The sequence below is a fragment of the Sarcophilus harrisii genome, chromosome 4 (genome assembly GCF_902635505.1).
Source record: "Sarcophilus harrisii chromosome 4, mSarHar1.11, whole genome shotgun sequence".
Classification (NCBI taxonomy): Eukaryota; Metazoa; Chordata; class Mammalia; order Dasyuromorphia; family Dasyuridae; genus Sarcophilus; species Sarcophilus harrisii.
In genome coordinates, this window is record NC_045429.1 from 435,153,032 (window position 1) to 435,166,760 (window position 13,729).

General features: G+C 49.1%; 1 protein-coding gene across 2 annotated transcripts in view; it reads left to right on the forward strand.

Moving 5' to 3' along the window:
- The first annotated feature begins 779 nt into the window (after window positions 1-779).
- Window positions 780-13,729, forward strand: part of FOXN1 (forkhead box N1) — a 48,542-nt gene continuing 35,592 nt past the window's right edge. For both annotated transcript variants that reach the window (XM_031967679.1, XM_031967681.1), the window contains exon 1: window positions 780-1,036. The gene's annotated coding sequence lies outside the window, so the exon portion shown is untranslated. The remainder of the gene's footprint in view (window positions 1,037-13,729) is intronic.

The window sequence follows — 13,729 nt, forward strand, 5'->3', positions numbered from 1 at the left end:
AAAGATTCCATGGTCTAAGTTAACACCCTGCTATCTAGGCAAAGCTCATTGGTGATGGGTAAGAAATGAATCCCCACTGGTATGTTTGAGAAGAGCAAATATGGACCTTTTAAGCACTTGCCAAATTACCCGGAGGCTGAGAGACATGCAGACAGCATGGACAAAGTTGGAAAGAAGGCAGCAAACGCATAGGGAAGATAAAGACCAGCAAAAGGTCTGGGTTCCCTGCTCCCTAGCCCAACAGCATTGGTTGTGGCCCAGATTGATTTTCTGTCTTGGGCCCCCACCCCCACCCCAAAGCAGTGGTGCTCATTGGGGTCCCTCGATTCCATCCCTAAGTTAGCCTCCCCCACGAGCCCACAACCCCAGCCCACCCCCTTCCTGTGGGTCCCATGTCAGCGTCCCCATCAGCCCCCCATCCCACTTTCCCTTTCTAAGGGTCTCCTCGAATACACATGTGGCTGGGCCCTGGCTCTCCCAAAATACATGTGCAGGCCCTGGCAGGCCCTCGCCCCGCCCGTGGGACTGGCACCCCGGGGAGAAGAGGCTGGTGGGGTACAGGTGAAGGTGATGAGGGAGGGCTGGGGAATGATGTGGGTGAGGGGAGCCCTCCCTCCTTCTCCGAGCACTGGGCATCGGTGGGGCGGCCGCTGGGTCTGGGCAAGGGGGTACCGCCTGGCACTGGGAGGGGCAGGGGTGGAGTTTGGGGGGATGGGGTGTGTGGAGGGGGGTAGAGGGCGAGGCCAGAGCTGCACGGGAGGCCAGTACCTGTCAAACAAGAGTGAAAGAGCAAACGGGCTGCTGCTTAGTCATTTTTTTCCTTTTCCCATTTTGGCAGGCTGGCCCCCAGGGCGAGGGGAAGCTGATATCATAATTATTGGCTCACCCTGGCAGCTGCCTCCCCTCACCTGATGTCAGCGCAGAACCCCGGCACTCCCCAAGGCCTGCGCACAGCTTCTGCCCCCCCAAAACCCGGCCCCTGCCTCCCAGCCCCCCGAGCCTGGCGCGCCCCACGCCGACCTGCTTCGCTGAGAAGGTAAGAGGAGACCCGGGCTAACTCAGCCGTGGAGGCCAGAGGGGGCTGGGGCCCGAGGGGGTGGGAAGAGGAACAAGCTACTTAACCTCCGCTCCCAGGGAGCCCGACAACCCCCAGAGGTCCGGTGTTCCCCCGAGACTTTCATCTCCACCTCCCCCAGCTGCCAAAGGGGAACAGGGCCACAGGTCGCTGTCCGGGGCAGGTAAGTGCCCAAGAGCTACTGTGAGGGTTCCCAGGGTCCTTCCCACCTCAGCCCTCCTCTTCCCCATTCCCATCCCAGCTTGTCTTACCTAGTCCTGGACGGAGCAACTTGCTGCTCTGGATCTAGGGCTTGGTGGGAGGGGAGGGAGGAAAAGTCGGGATGAACACTTCTGACTCCGCGTCGGGCAGAACGGGGGGGGGGCGGGGGGGGAACCATCAGAGTCTGCTTGGGGTGCTGGAAGATCTAAGCGGGAAGAGTGGGGCCGGAGGTCTTCCCAGCCGGGCTAGCGAGGGGTCCTGCACACCTCAGCCCATTGGGGCAGGGGTGGGTGGGTGGGTGGGGGATGAAGACAGGTGGAAAACACTAATTGCTTCAGACCATGCACCCTCCTTATGGATGCAAGTAGAGCAGAATGGTGTCCTCTCGTTGTGTGGGATTTTTTTTGGAGGGGTCTATGGGAAGTACCCAGGGAGGGAGAATGGCCAACAAGCGGACAGTCCCGGTAGCCTGGGGACAGAGAGCACAAAAGGAAATGGAGGCAGACGGAGAAAGGGGTGAAGGGGGGGGTCTGGGTTGGGCTTTTATCATGGGATTGAGCCTAAAAGTAAAGCATAACCTGAGATTGTGGACTTTGGACTGAGAGGCAGGGGGACTGCTGGACAGAGACAGAGATGATCTTCTACCCATTCCCATCGTCCTTTGCCGTTTCTCAGATAATATCTAAGCATTCTCCAACTCCCCTTCCCCTTTCAAAACAGCTCCAATGCCAGGCCAGTCCCTGAGAAGTCTTGGAGTCTCCTATTGTTGCCAAGGGAAAGAAACTTGAAAGACTCAGGGTCCATTTCCATGGGCTAGGAAATGGGAGAGGGGGAGTTTTCCCCTTTTCATCTTCAGAGAGAGTGAGCTTGGGGAGGGGGGGAGAAGACGGCCTGGCTGAAGGGTATTCTTTCTCTAACTCCTTGCAAAGGGAAGCTCAATTTCTTCTACACTAGCTGCTCCTCATTCCCAGCACAATTGTCCTCTCCCTGGTCCAAACCCATGACAACATGTCCCTCAAAGATAGTACGCTGGGAAAAGTGATAAAATTGTAATCACAGGGTTTCAGTCCTGCCTTTTGCACCCACTAGCTGAGTAAGTCCCTTCATTTTCCTGGGTCTCAGTTTCCTTCTCAGTAAAATTAAGGAGGTTAGGCTTCTGTTGCAAACCCCAGCCCTCTCTTCTGAGCAGAAGGAGCAATCCCAGTCCCTTTGGTATAGACGGCTATTGAGGCCGTCTTGGGGATAGGGAAGTGGTCTAATATCTCTTGAGTGTGTAATCATCATTTCTCTGTAAGCTCGCCTTCCCCCACCTCTGCAGGACCCGTCTCAGGTCATTTCTCTTATCTCCCCAACTTACTCAGCTCTTGGTCTTCCAAGGTCATCAACTCACTGTGTAAGCTAGAGCAAGTCAAGTCATCCTTTCTGGATCTCTGTCTTCCTCTGTCAAGCAAGAGACTTAGACTAGATGGTCTCTAGATTTTATCATATGGAACTCTCATTTGTGAAGCAAGTGAATGATCTGGGTGTGAGGAGGCAGGACCTCCAGTTGTAGCAAGGCCCTCCTTAAAAGCTGGATGGATTCAAAGGATAGCACCATAGCTACAGAGCTACGGGGGGGACTTCTGGCACCTCTGCCTCAGTTTACAGATAAGGCCACGAAAGTCCAGAACGGTGAAGTGATTTGCCCATGTCTGCACAGCTAATAAGCATCAGAGTCTGCGTTGGAAGCCAAGCCCGGTGCCCAACTCCAAATTCTGAGCTCAGTGTGGGAAGGGGCCAGTGGTGGCCCGGGTTACAGGCTGAGGAATTCAGTCCTGCCCTAGGCTTGGGAATCCCAAGGGGTCCTGGAGAGGGGGCTGTCAGAGAAAGGGGGTGTGGCCCCCTCAGAGCTCCCAGCCCCTGCCCTGCCCCACCTGCCCCTCCCCTCCTACTGTCTCTACACAGCTCAGCTCCAGGCTCCTGGGGCCTGCCAGGGCATGCCGACCCCCCTGGCTGTGGTCCCTTGCCAGTTTGGTGAGCCAGGAACCTGTTCTCCTGGGAATGCCAGAGAGTTCTTGAAGGACGTTATTTCCCAGGGGCTCAGGGATCCCCAGAATCCTTTGGGGGTAGTGAATCTGAGGAAGGAGACAGAATCCAGGGTATTTTGAACATACACACATATCTTGGCAATTAGCTCCTAGTTTATAACCTTCAGCCTCCCCCTCCCTAAAAACAATTAATTCAACAAGCATTATTAAACACCAACGAAATGCAAGGCACTTGCTGGAGATGCAAAGATAAGTAATGGTTAGTTTCTGCCTTCAAGGAGCCCATACTCTAATTGGACAAAAATCCTTCCATGTCAATCCCTGGGGTCTAGCTCCATCGACTTCCACTGAAGCCCTCTCCCCGGCATTCCAGCTCTGTTCCTGAAATTCGACCTTCCCCGAGCACACAGCTCCTGTTTAATTCTTCAGAGCTCATGGGCTGAACTACAAAATCTGACATAGTGGAAGTTTCAGAAGAATTCAATCCTTCCCTACCAGAGAATCCACTTTATAAAACCTCCAGAAGTGCTCATTCCCTTGAATGCTAGCAGTGGGAAGCCCGCTCCCTCCCTAATCAGCTCTAACCATTAGGGAATCTTTCCTTTTGTCAAATCCAAATCTGTCTCTCTTTGCCCGCCACCCACAGCTCCTAGAGCTGCCTTCTGGGACAGAGCGGAACAAGCCTAATCCCTCTTCCACGTGGTCCCCACCCCCTAAGTGTTCTCTTCTCTAGGCTAAGCATTTCCAGCTCCTTCAGTCAGTCTGGAATGGCACTGTTCCAAGTCCCCCTCACTGCCCTGCTTCTCTGCCTTCGGATGAGCTCGGTTGTCAGTGCCCTTCCTCATATGGGGCACCTGAGATCCGAATACAGTTTCCCCCCACCCACCTACCCTCCTTCCCTGTTTTGGACTTCATGTTCTCTTAATGAGGTTTGGGGGTTACCATTTGCCTCGTTTGATTCAGTCTGCTTAAGGCCTCAGATTGTTTTTTTCACATATCTCCTTTGTCTTATCGATTTGCAGAACTGATTTTTTGAACCCAAGAAAAGGGTTTTACATTTCTATTACAATTAATCTAATTTGATTCCATCCCAAGTCCTTATCTGCCAAGTTCTCCTTCTGCTATCCAGCATTTTAACAATCTTCATTCATCGTTTTCCATTCCCACCATTCACATCCCAAATCTAGAGTATTCACTCACCCCCCTCCCCATCCTTCAGTCCCCAGAATGCAGACTTCATCCCCATCCCTTAGTCCCCATTCCCATCTTTAATTTCCAGCCCCATCCCTCAATCCTTCCTGTCTTTTAGCCTCCATTCATTCTCCCCAAGTTCTTTCCCCATCCCTTATGCATTCCCATCCCTAAGACCCCCATTCTCAGCACTTAGCTCACTCATGGAAATGAGTGTTGTAATGAATAAAAATCAGAGAGAGAAGGGAAGCATATTGAGTTGGAAGGTCATTTTCAAAACCATCTTATCTATCCCCCTGCCTTTGGGCAGGACACCTCTCTAAAACTGACAATGTTTTGCCTTGAGCAGGTTATGTCATCACTTTTCTCAAGCTTTCCACCCCTGTCAGGGGTGCTTCCTGATGTCTAACTCCCATCCTGCTTGCTTGAGTCAAAGTTTATTTAAGTATTTTCCTCAAGGACTAGCAAGTAAATCACTTTGAAAAAAAAAATTCCTATTCATCCCATTTAATATCTTCCCATAATGTAAGTTGTGGATCTACAGTTATGACCTGGACCTGCAGAGGTAAAGGGGTAGGTCATCCTCCTTATCTCCTCTATCATCTTGTCCCTTTAGGGCTTTTAGGAGTTTTCCCCTACTTCACCTGACCCCCATAAAACAGAAAGCATAGGCAACAGATTAAAGAAAAGACAGACTTTCAAGATTTGTCTTTCCTTTTTTTCTAGAAAAAGAACATTAGGTCTTAACCCATTTCCCCTTCATCACCATCATCCCAGTGAGTCCCAAAGCCACAATTTCATCTCTAGTTCCTCAGCAAATGGAGAAGGAAAGAGCTTGGAGGACAAGGAAGATTAGATTTTGTATCAATAGGAATAAAGGTTGGATTTCAGGAGGGGCTTTTCATCATTTGGAACAGATGGGGTGATGTTACAAGAGAAGGTGGTTTCCAAAATGGAGAGACACCTATTTATCTTGGGTGAGGGTGCCTTGTGCACCCAGAGACATGACCTCTTAGAAGGATTCTCTCTCATCTTCCACTCAAATATCCCTGAGATCCTCCCTTTCCCTCACTTTGGGACCTCAGATCCAGTTTGGGGAAGGGGCCTCCTTCTTATGGAGTGGCTAGTTGTTAACAACTATTATTGGTCCAGGAGCTAAAAGCAGGAGGAGAGTTTCTAAATCTCCCCAGAATTGTGACTCCTTGGCTTCCCAGCTCCTCTGCCCTATTCCTTAATATATATTAAGGCTTCAATTAATATCTGTTATTAATGAATGCTTAATGGGTGAGGTTTCTCAGGTTCTTATCTACTCAGTCCCATTTGCTGTCCCCCATCTCCTTATAGTTGCCTTCTCTTCAGATTCATCTCATTAATCTCCTATGTTCTCAGTCCCACCTCTTATCTCCCTCTTTCTAGAGTTAGCTTCATTTTCTCAACCTCCCATCCCCTGATTTCTCTCTCCATCCCTTCCAGTCTCTCATCTCTTCGGCCTTGTCTATTTTCCTGTGTCAGAGGAATCTATCAGGATATCTTCCTCATCTCTGCCTTTCCATTCCTAGAACTCTCCTCTGAACTTCAGCCCTCAGGTTGAAAACCTCCCATGTCATGGGATCCTTCTGCTTTGAATCAAAAATCTGGATGGATCACTCCTAGAGAAGTCCCAAAGGGCTTGAGGCTGTTGGATCGTGGTTCAATCACAGGAGATTTAGATTGAGGTCAGAACTTTAGAAGAAGAGTTTTTCTGATTCCAAGAAAGCTGGATAAAAAGGATTACAAGAAGGGAATAATTGAAATAATACTGGATTTGGAATTAAAGAACTTGGATTTAAATCCCAGATCAGCCCCTGAGCACATGTATGACTTTGGAACTCAGTTTCTTCTTCTTTAAATGAGCTTTAAAGTCCCTTCCTGCTCTGAATCTATGATCCCATAAGATGGAGGATCCAAAAGGAGAAGCCGGAGCATCTAGGAAGGATTGACCAATGGGATCTACATGTGGTCTAATCCTAAGAGAAGTAGGGAGATGGTCAGAATGACACTGGCCCCCACCCTGCCAAGCCTCCTTCTCCTCCTCCCCCTACCCCCAACCAAAGAGCAGGGGAGAGAAAGAGGTTTGCTGAACCTTTTAAGGATGACTGAGATTCTGAACATCCTTGGGTCTTTTACCCCACCCGAAAGTCCTGCTTAGTCAGCTCAGATTAATGGAGCCGGCGAATGAATTAGCTGAATAGTGCTCTCTTGGAAGAAGTTAACTAGAGAGACAGGCCGTGAGTCACAGAACCTGCTCCCACCAATAGTGCCAACCTGGCGGAAGAGTAGTAGAAAGTGGGAACAGAAGAAACAGAGACACTAGATTTCCAGCCAAAGGACCCGAGTTCGGATTCTGTCATCTGCAGCCAGGTCCCCTGTGGAATCTTGGGCAAAGCATATACTCTCTCTAGCCCTCAGTTTGCTCATCTGAAAAACAGAGGGGACCTAAGATTCTTTCTAGCTTTGATTCCATGATCTAGAATCTTTTGATGGGAGGCTCATCCAGGAATGCTGATAATGTTGGGGGCGGAGGGTGGAGGAAAGAGATGGTACAGGGATTCTGGGAGATGATGGCAGGTTATTTGGAGAAACCCAAAATGCCAAGGAAGAGGGATTTAGGATGGAGTTCTCCATCTCCACCCCCTGCCCCACCCCACTGCCTCCAGGCAGGCTCCCAGCTCCCTTGGGTGCCTTGCCTTCTCGCTCGGTCTTCTGCATCAGAAAGTCCAGGACTGGCCCATTTCCACCACATTAAGGATATGGAGGATTAGTGAAAGATGGGCATGAGGTTAGGACCACCCCACCAGGCTTTCCTGGCTCCCTAGTGAAAAGTCAAAACGGTTGGCAAGAGCTCCCCCCATCCTGGGCACACACACCCAGAAATGGGGTGTGTCCCTGGAACTAGATCACCCTGAGACTGTTGGCCACACCACCTACCCTTGTAAATTCCACAGCCATGTACCAGTCCTTCATCAGCCAAATCACCTTCAGAAGGGATGGGGTGGATACAAAACAGGGAGAGTAGTGACGGGGTGGGGAGGGGGGGACACCATCATCAGCCTCCCAGTTTCCAGAGACATCATTTTCAATGGTATCTTCCAAAAAACCAGAAGCTCGGGTGCTCTCCTTTGTGAAGGTATATTGCCATTTTCATGGAAGTTCTAGGATCCCAGGAGATCAGTGCCAGAAGGGATCTGGAAGGGCATCTATCCAAACCTATCTTTCTAACAAGTTAAAAACCCAGAGCTCAGAGAGAAGGGTTTTGTTCATAAATGGCAGGGTTAGGATTGGGATTCAGGTCTTTTGATGTTCTTTCCTCTTCTTTATGTTTCTTTCTGTCTCCTTTTTTGAGGGGACACGAAACTTAAGTGTTTTTTAGGGACTAAGTTCTCATGTTTGGGATGTGGAGACTGTGTGACCTTCAAGAAGTTATTCAATTTTTCTGTGACTGCTAAACAAACATCTACCCAGATCAGGGCTAAAATGGAGATTGGAGAGACAGAGGTTCGAGATGAAGATGTTAGTCCATGATAATTATAACCACATTTATATAGCACTTACTATATGCTGGGTAATGTGTGAAACACTTTAGAAGTATTAGCTCATTTAATCCTTGCAACAATCTTGGGAGGTAAATTATCCCCATTTTACAGATGAGAAGACTGAGATAAACAGAGATCAAATGACTTGGCCAAAGTCATACTGGTAGCAAATATCTAATTGAGGGTGGGCAGGAAAATTGAGGGTAGAAATATGAAAGGAGAAGCAGGAGAAGAAGCCATAGCCCCCCAGATAATATAAGCTAGATGATGAGCTTATCCATCTATCTGGTCCCCTGATTGGGATAGGGAGAGAAAGAAGAGAGAAAATGCCACAAGAAGAGATCATGAATCTCTAAGTACCATTAACTTCATAGGGTCACAGGCTTCTGAGATGGAAAAACACCTTACACGTTGTAGAGCCCAACCCTTTACTTTATAGGTGAGGAAACTAAGACCCAGAGAGGAGAAAATAATTTTTGTCAGCGGGGATCTTCATCTAAGAACCGGTTTCAGAAACACCTTTGATCACGGCCCCTAAAGTCCTTTCCGGTTCTGAACCTATCATCCTTTGGTCATGAATGACCAGGCTATTAGGTCATTGAGATTGGCTGCATTTCGATGGAAAGATCACATGACAGAGAAGAGGGTCAGTTTCAGAGGATGGAGCAGGGGTGGGGTCAAGGGCATTTGTTATTGTAGTCTTCTATCACTGTTATTGGCAGAACCATTAATACTTTTAATAATAGTATGGTTAATAATGAGTACTCATCCTGATAATCATATGTACCCAGCATCACTTGGGTACTAGACCTCATCCTTGAACAAGAGTAGGGATTCTTAGCTTTGGTTTGGTACGACCGACCCCTTGGCAGCCCGATAAAGCCCGTGGACTCTTCTCAAAATAGTGTTTAAATAATTAAAAGCAAAGCTAAATTTCAGTTGAAGGTGAGTAAAAATAAAGATGTCATTTTTTCCCAAGTTTACAGACCCCCTGTAATTTAACCATGGACTTCTTGGGGTGGGCGGACCTGAGGTTAAGAAATCTTTTCCAAAAAGAAAAAAGAAATCCAATAATAATAATAATGAAATTTAAAAAGAAATCCTATCCTATCCAAAATAATAATAATAATAAATTTTAAAAAGAAATCCTATCAACATTCTAGCCTTCTCTAAGGGGTGTGTGGAGAAGGATGGGGAAGCAGAGCAAAATTGGAGCTAGAATTGTTAGCTCCTTGAGGTCAGAGACTAGGTTTTTTCTTTTTTTTTCCCCCTTCCATTTCTTTGTATCTCTAAATACTTAGCACAGTGCCTGGCATAAAGTAAGGATGTAATAAATGCTTTTTGATTGATTGGTTTGGTGCTGTCAGATACAAATCATTTAAAGAACTCTGGGCAATCTCTCCTGCTTCTTTCTACTCTAGCTCAGATGGGCAGCTTGGGAGGAAAGAGGTATGGCAAGTCTAACAGAGAGAATGGCTTCCTGAAAAGAACAGGGGCTGGGAAGGTCCTTAAGGGAGAGGAGATATTCCCTGTTTTTTGTACCTAAGTAGGCACTTGGTTATTATTGCCTGGGGACTGTCTTGGGGGAGGAGAATAGACATGACATGAAAAATATGAGCTTAGTTTGGGGGGGGGGATACCTTGTAACTGTTAGCATAACACTGGCAGTTGTAAGCTAGATGGAGAGGAGAGTTACTATTATCCTGATTTTAGAGAGAAACTGAGGTCCAGAGAGTCCAACAGAGCATAACTAGTAACTGGAAGAGCCCAGGTTTCTCTGACCACCACCATCACCCACCCCAGACACGTCCCATGCTTTTTTTCCCCCATGACAACCAATACATTACTGATTTTTTGTGGAGTGCAAGCCTGGGCTGGACAGGCGTGGGGCTTGGGAGAAGGGGATTGGCAAGTGATACATGAGGCTGGGAGAAGGAAAGAGAATCTCTCAAATCCTCCATGACAGGGTGGGGGCAGGGCCAAATGAAAGCTTCAGGAAGAAGTCGAGGGTCTCGTGGGAGAGGATGAGATCATCCACAATGGAAGTAAAGGGAGTCAGAACATGACCTTGGCCCCACTTGAAGCTTGGGGAAGGGGGGGCTATCTGGTGGGGAGGGAGAAGGCAGAGCTACCTGGTACTTCTTTTAGGATATAAAACTCAAAGAAGGGGCAGGGCCTCAAGCTGGGGAAATCCAAAGACCTGGAGCACAATCTGTCTCCCAGAGGGCCCCCCCTCCCCCTGAAATATTCTCCCTAGCCCTGCCCTCAATACATTTAGCAAAAAATGAAACATGATAAGCATGATAATTCATGAGACAACCTCTTTTCTCCTCTAGCCTCTTCATCTGGCTCCAGAACTATCAACTCACCATATTTCATCCCTCCCCAAATGCATACACCCAACCCAATATTTGCAGAAAAGGTGGTAGAATTAGCCTAATTCACAGTTGAGTAGACCAGTCCTGAGAGGCAACTCATCCTTCAGGAGCTCTGAAGGATGTCCATAGGAAGGGCCTGCTCACAAGAAGGTAAATGTTGGTTTCTAGGGGTCCAGGGCCCTATTGTCCCCAGACAAACTTATCCCTTCAAAATGATAAAAGTCTTAAGTAGAAAATGGCAGTAAAAGGTCATCGCATCAATTTTCCTGATTTTAAGGGGACCTCCCCATTGTGGTGAAGAGAATCCTGAATTTGGAGCCAGAGGACACATGTTAGAGCTTGGAGTAGGCCAGTTGCTACTCAAGTAATCCCTTCCCATCCCTCCTGAGGGAGTTGGATGAGGGGGCCAACGGGGATCTCTGCCAGCTCTAGCTCTGTGATTTTGTGATGTTCATAGTCATCTCTTCATGCCTTGGCTTCCTCACTTGAAAATGAGGGGATTGGAGTTGATCACTTCTAAAATGATTCCATTTATCAGTCTTTGATCCTATGGTCCCTCATAACTCTAGTCCTAAAGACTCTTGGTATGGGACTTCTCATTAGTGGCCATGCTATTGCCCGGGCATTCATCTCCACCAGTGAGGAGAATCCTATGCCAACGGTCTTTGAGATGGGATTATATATACGATATATAAATCAGAGAAGAAGGTATTCCCGAGCTGTCCATTGTCTCTCCCTTTCAAATGATGTCAGGAAGGATTTCTGCCAGGATGGTTACCACCTCTCCTTACCTTCCTGAGGAGAATGGCTTGGAGATCACCTCATCATTTTAAAGGAGGGATGCATAAGCTCATGATAGGAAAGAGGGAATGGGGCAGACAATGAGATCCAAGTACCTCCACGAGCTAGAGGTACATGATCAGGGATCAAGAAGTGGAATCCTAGACTGAGAGAATCCCTAGTGGGCCAAGAAATACGATTAGTGCATGAGAAATCCCAAAGGAGTGGATTTTAATTAAACACACACACTATCCCCAGAGTAGGAAGTAGATCCCAAATGAATGTGATGAGATCAGGAGAGCAACAGAGGGGAGCTCATAGGACCAGATGGATTAATATCTTTTGATCCTTTAAGACTCAACCCTTTCTCCCCATCTCTCAGTTGAGTGTTCCGAGGGAGACCTGTCCATCTGCCCATGGAAGGAAGCTCGATGCCCCCCCCCCCCCAGGTGGCCTCCTGGAGGGCCAGGTTAAAAAGCCAGCCCGGGTGCTAGAAAGAAACTGTGGTTGCCCATGGCATTTATGGGGCATGTGACCCACCCGGCCTGGGGGAACCAGTCCAGAGCTCCTCCCCTCATGGAGGGGGCTGGTCTATAACATGTGGGAGTATTTATATGGCAATGGAGGCTGCAGGGAAGGCTGCTGGGCAGCATTGACACCACGAAGCCCAAGACGGATGGTCATGGCCTGGAGCCCGCAGTAGGTGCTTAGCGATATCTCCTCTGGGGACTCTATGGGCATGGGCAAGGGTTGCTTTGGCTGGTTGGGTAGCGAGTGAAGCTTCTCTGGGGGGACTCTTCTAGTCCCGGCAGAGATGGGGGCAGAAAAGGGAACGGTTTTCGGAAAAGTAAAGGAAATGGGGAGAGGAGTTGGGGACAAAGAAAAGGATGAAATGTTTTTGCGAATCACCATTTTGAGGTTGGTTGGGATCCCACAAATGGAGAAAGGAAGGTCTAAGAGAAGTTTCCCGAGCCCTTGCTATTCTCTAGAGGATTAGGGGATGAGTGTCAGGGAGTGGCCAACCTTTGTTTCCTAGGACTGGGCAAGAAGGATGAAACTGCAGCAGGAAGGATTGAGAATAGAAGTCAGGAAAAACTTCCTAACTGTCAAAGGGCGGGAGCTTTGGGGAGCTGGCCGATTTGCTTTCTTGGGTGTCTGGAATGCTTTAAGGTCATCTTGTCTTGAAAGACAGAACAATTAAATCTCTTTCCAGGGAACTTGGGAAGGAGCTGGGGAAGGGGCGGGGGGAGAAATTGGCAACTAAAATTTGGAGAAATTGTCAACAATCAGTCCTGGTCGTCCGATATTTTGTACCTGTTGCCTCCGTGGCCCCGGAGGAACGGGAGGGGCGAAGAGCCAGAGGTCGGGGTCTGTCAGGGGGCAGAATGAGATTTAGGAAGGGAGGACGTGACTTGTTTTCTCTCGTTCCTTCCTCTTTCTCTCTCACCCATCCTCCCCTCTCGGTTCACCTGCCCCTTCAAGCATTTAAGCATTCGGGACAAATCAAGGTACTTAAGACAACAGGTGATAGGATGGGGAAAATGAGACAAGGAACCATAGTTGGAAGCGGCTGAGCTCTGGTCAGGAAATGGCGAGTGGAGAGTTTTCCCACCTCCCCAGCACCCTCTCCCCTCTCCCCTTTCTTCTCTCTCCGCTCCTCCCCCCTTCCCATCCCGGTCCTTGATGACCATCTCCTAAACTCCTCCCCTCCACCTCCTCCCCTACTCAGGTAATTACAGAGCTCCCTAAGGGGACCCCTCCCAGCTGCAGGGCGGGTGCGGCCCCAGGGTGGGGCCACAGGGAGAACTGGGCAGCCGGAGCCCCACCCCTCGTAAAACATGCTCCCGCAGCCGGCAACAGAAACCATTAAGGTGGAACAGGGTCTCCACCTCCCTCATAAAGAAAAGGAGCCGGTCTGGGATCCTAGCGTGAACTCAGCAGCTCCCCGAGGATCACCCTCCGTGTGACTCATCCTCCCGGGAGATGGGGGAGAGAAACAGGGATGGAGAGCCCGGGGACTCAGCCGCCTTCCTAGCTTCAACCCCTCAAGTAGTAGGGTATACTCTAGGCTACTTCTGGGTGGGTCCGAGGCAGAGCCGGAGCCCCGGGATACTGCTTGGCAATCTAAACTCCTGAGGACCTGCCCTCCCTAATGACTGCAAAGTGGCTCCCTCAGTCAGCTTCCTCCAGCTGAAGCTGGAGACTGGCGTTGGAGTCCCCCTCCCCCGCAAAGGGGATCTGGCCAATAACTGCCTCTAATTCTCCTTACAAAGGGGGTTTTGGGGTAGAGTAAGGGAGATTCCCCTGAAGAAGGACCAGTTCTCCTCCCCCCCAACGTCCTGATTTAGGCAACATCGAGTCGCTCTCCCTGGTTCTTCTAAATCATCACGGAAAGAGACTCGCCCCTGAATGGTCTTGCGTGCTCCGTGGCTGGAGGGCAAGAATAGACAATTTCCCCTAAAACCCAGCTTCATTTTCCCCTGCTGCAGACACAGTTATTGCAGA